Source organism: Penaeus japonicus, unplaced genomic scaffold (genome assembly GCF_977035675.1).
Source record: "Penaeus japonicus unplaced genomic scaffold, GWHDUDI00000001_assembly GWHDUDI00000004, whole genome shotgun sequence".
NCBI lineage: Eukaryota > Metazoa > Arthropoda > Malacostraca > Decapoda > Penaeidae > Penaeus > Penaeus japonicus.
Window position 1 is genome coordinate 10,221,529 of NW_028234406.1, and position 5,000 is coordinate 10,226,528.

Here is a 5,000-nt window from a genome sequence, read left to right on the forward strand (position 1 = left end):
CTTTCCCTCTTTCTCTCTCTTTCTCCCTTTTTCATTTCCTAAAACTCTCTCTCTATCTCCCACTTTCTCTATATATCTATTTATCTATCTCCTTCTTTCTCTCTCTCTCTCTCTCTCAATCTCCCTCTTTCTCTATATATCTATCTATCTATCGCCTTTCTCTCTATATATATCTCTCCCTCTTTCTCTATATATTTATTTCTTTCCTTCTTTCTCTCTCACTCTCATTCTTCTCTCTCTCTCTCTCTTTCTTTCTCTCTCTCTCCCACCTTCTTTCTCTCTTTCTCTCTCTTTCTTTCTCTCACTCTCTCTCTCTCTTTCTCTCCCTTTCTCTCTCTCTCCCTCTCCCCTCAATAACAACTCTCTCTCTCTTTGTTTTTCTCTTCTCCCTTTTCTCTCTCTCTCCCTTTCTCTCTCATCTTCTCTCTCTCTCTTCTCTCACACTCTCCACTTTCATAATCCTCTCTCTCTCTCTCACCCACTGCTTCTGTCTTTCTATCGCTCACTTACACTTCTTTCTTTCTCTCTCTCTCTTCCTCTCTTCCCTCACTTTCTTCTCCTCTTCCTCTCATTTTCTAGAACTCTCTCTCTCTTCCTCTCTCCCTATTCTCTTATTTAGAACCTCTTCTCCCATCTCCCCTCTCTCTCTAAATAATATACTCTCTATCTCTCTTTCTCTTTCTCTCTCTCTATCCCTTTTCTCTTTCTCTCTTCCTGTTAAAATCTCTATTACTTAACTTCTCTCTTTTCCTTCTCGCTCCTCATTCTTGACTCTGTCTCTCTTCCTCTTTTTTTTCCTCTCTCTTTCTTTCTCTCTCCCTCTTTTTCTCTTTCTCTTTCTCTTTCTCTCTCTTTCTCTCTCTACCTTTCTCTCTCTTTTATCTCTCTTTCTTTCTTTCTCTCTTTTTGTTTCTCTTTTTCTCTGTGTGTCTCTATTTCTCTTTCTCTCTCTCTCTCTCTTACTCTCTCTCACTTTTTTCTATCTCTTTATCTCTCTCTCTCTGTCTCTTCTATCCACTCCCACTCTTTCTCTCTCTCTTTATTTATCTCTCTCATTACACTCCTCTCTTCTCTCCTTTTTTTTCATCTTCTAGACTCTCTCTAAACTCCCTCTTCCTCTATTATCTATTCTATCTATCTCTATCTCCTTTCTCCGCTCTCTCTCTGTCTCCCTCCTCTCTCTCTATCTTTCTCTCCTTCTTATATATCTCTTTTTCTCTTTCTCTCTGTCTTTCTTTTCTGTCTCTCTATCTCTCTTTCTCTTTCTCACTGTCTCTCCCTCCTTTTCTTTTTTTTCTCTCCCTCTTTTTTTTCTTTCTTTCTTTCTCTTTCTCTCTCTCATTTCTCTTTCTCTTCTTCTATCATTCTTACCTATTTATTTCTCTCTCTTCTCTCTTTCTCCTGCTTTCTCTTCTATCATTCTTTATCCCTTACTCACTGTCTCCCTTTGTCTCTCTCACTCTCTCTCTCTTTCTCTCTCCTTCTCTCTCTTTCTTTCTCTTTCTTTGTCTCTCTCTCTCTTTCTCTCTCTCCTTACGTTAGCTCTATATTTTATCTCCTTTCTACTCTCTTTCTCACTCCCACTCTCAATCTCACTCACTCTCCCTCTTTCTCTCTTTCTCTCTTTCTCTACTACAATTACAATCTCCTCTGCTCTCTCCTCTCTTTTATCTCTTTTCATTTTCTAGAACTCTTTCTCTCTCTCTTCACAAATCTCTTTCTATCCTTTCTATCTCTCCACCTCTCTTAACAACTCTCCTTCTCTTCTCTCTCTCTCTCTCTCTCTTTTTTTTTTTCTAGAACTCTCTCTCTCTCTCTCTCTCTCTCTCTCTCTCTCTCTCTCTCTCTCTCTCTTTCTCTTTTTCATTTTCTAGAACTCTCTCTCTCTTTCTCTCTATATCTATCTCTCTATCTCTCTTTCTCTCTCTCTCTCTCTTTCTCTTTCATTTTCTAGAACTCTCTCTCTCTTTCTCTCTATATCTATCTCTCTATCTCTCTTTCTCTTTCTCTCCTTTCGCTTTCAATTCCGCTCTTTATTATTCTTCTCTTACCCTCATTCTTCTTTTCTTACTCTCTCTCTCTTTCTCTCTCTCTTTCTTTCTTTCTGTTTCTCTGTATCTCTCTTTTTCTTTCTCTTCCTCTCACTCTTTCTCTTTCTCTCTCTTTCTTTCTGTTTCTCTCTCTCTCTCTTTCTTTTTTTCTGTTTCTCTTTCTTTCTCTTTTTCTCTCCCTCTCACTCTTTCTCTCTTGCCCTCTCCCAATCTCTCTCACTTTCTCATTTTTTTTCTCTCTATATATATATATCTATCTCTTTCTATCTCTCACTCTCTTTCTCCTTCTCTTTCTCTCTCTCTCCTTCTCTCGTTTTCTCTCTTTCTCTCCTTCTCTCGTTTTCTCTCTTTCTCCCTTTTTTCATTTCATAGAACTCTCTCTCTATCCTTTATCTGTCTATCTCCTTCTTTCTCTCTCTCTCTCATTATTTCTCTTTCTCCTTTCGCTTTCTCTCACTTTCACTCTTTATTTTTCTTCTCTCACTATCTCTCTCTTTCTCTGTTTCTTCCTCTATATTTCTCCCTCTCTATCTCTCTCTTTCTCTCTCTCTCTCTCTTTCTTTCTCTTTCTCTCTCTTTCTTTCTCTCTCTCTTTCTATCTCTCACTTACACTCTCTTTCTCCCTTTCTTTCTCTTTCTCTCTTTCCCTCTCTTTTTTCCTTTTTCATTTTCTAGAACTCTTTCTATCGCTCTCTTTCTCTATATATTTGTCTATCCATCTACTTCTTTCGCTTTCTTTCACTTTCACCGTTTATTCTTCTTTTCATACTATCATTCATATTCTCTCTCTCTCTCTCTCTCTCTCTCTCTCTCTCTCTCTCTCTCTCTCTCTCTCTCTCTCTCTCTCTCTCTCTCTCTCTCTCTCTCTCTCTCTCTCTCTCTCTCTCTCTTCTCTCTTTCTCTCTCTCTCTCTCTCTCTCTCTCTCTTCTCTCTTTCTCTCTTTATTTCTCTCTCTCTCCTTCTTCCTCTCATTCTCTTTATTTCTCTCTCTCTTTCCTTCTTTCTCTCTCTTTCTCTCTTTTCTCTCTCTCTCTCTTTCTTTCCTTCTGTTTCTCTGTTTCTCTCTATATTTTTTTCTATTTCTCTCTCTCTCTCTCTCTCTCTCTCTCTCTCTCTCTCTCTCTCTCTCTCTCTCTCTCTCTCTCTCTCTCTCTCTCTCTCTCTCTCTCTCTCTCTCTCTCTGTCTTTCTTTTTCTCTTTCTCCATCTCTTTCTTTATGCTTCTCCTTTTCTCTCTCTATCTCTCTCTCTTACTTTCTGACTTTCTCTTTTTCTCTCTATCTCTCTTTCTCATACTTTTTGTGTGTGTCATTGAGTGTACGTCTTTCTCGGTCCCTCCCTATCTTTTTATGTACTTTACTAACATGACTACAGATCTTACCTTCCCATTTTACTGTGGTGAAGGTTTACAAAATGCTTTTTTGAAAAGTCTCTTTGTGAATTTTAAACAATTGTGATATTGCCTCCATACGTAGTTGTGAATGACGTGTTCGTCAAATTGCCTCCAGATCTCCAGTTATGTTTCGGTAGTTTCCCAGCTTGGCAGGTCCGTTAGTGACCTTGCATGACAAAGATGAAAAACTTCGCCGACCTCGCTCCCCTGTCTAGCGTCGCCTTCAGGGACTTGGAAGTTGCAGGCAGATCTTATCTCCGAAGAAGGCCCAGCGAGAGAGCCACCGGATCACATCCAAGGGAGAGGAAAATGAAGAACTGCTCTACAGAATTTTGGAGGAGGGATCCGAATTCATAAGACTTGCGACCAGCTTCGACAGCCAATGGTTTCGCGGATCGGAGGAGGTTCCCTGCCGAGGATGGTTGTACCGAAAGGAGTGAATTTCCAATGAAAAGAAGTAAATAAAAAATAAATAGATTAAAAATCAATTTTCTCTTCTGCTACATGATACATTATAGTCATGTTTTCTTACTATAGAAATAGAATTATAAAGAAATATATAGATTTTCTTTTAACCCTTAAGCCTAAACTTTAAACTACTTCTTTGAACTTACACACACACACACTTACACTCACACTTATGTATATATGTGTGTATATTTATATGTGTGTGTATAAAGTAGCATAACATTGTGGACGAGCTGATTTGTTGCTCTTTTAAAAAGTTAAAGTCCCTCCAGCAAGGAAGCTGGGGCCAATAGACATAGACCGACATAGCGTACAGGCTACTGAATGATGAAAAAAAATACAGTAAAGACAAAATAGGAAACAAAAACAAAAACATCTGTAACGAGAGAAGTGGAAGCAAGGAGAGGGAGGAGGTCAGCGTGACTCAGCTGCCTCCAAAGCGATACTGACCAGATACAAACAACTCTAGGGAGTCAAAAATAGAAACCTTAAAATTAATAAAGATTGCACCTGATCTAAACTATGATGAAAGGCAAAAGCAAAAGAATTTGGTAAATTAAACGTAAGAAAGCAAAAAAAAGAAGGAGCTGGAAAGCATACAGACAATGACGTTTAGTCCTAAGAAGCATATTTGTCCGTTCAAAAAAGAGTGAGGAACGTTCAACAGCCCAAAAAATGAGGGAAATGACATTAGCAAGGTTAGCATTTGAACAAGAGGTAATAAAGATAATCTAGACATTCAAAGAGACAACATATCAGAGAATTTCATGTTGTTAGATATATAGGGTTTATATCCAAAAGCAAACCATACAAAATTAACGCATCTAGAGGACATGGCAAATTTCAACAACGATTCAGTTTTAGTTCTCAAAAAAAAAAAAATAAATAAATAAATAAAAATAAAAAAAACTGAAAGGAAGTCATAAAAGATGAAGAAATTAAAGTCACTGACTATGAGCTAATAAGGAAAGACAGACATAACAGAAACAAAAGAATGGTAGCTTTTTATATCAGGGAACACTGGCGGCAAAAATAGATCTCGTAATAGAATACTTAAATAACACTGTAGAAGTACTATGGGAATTTGC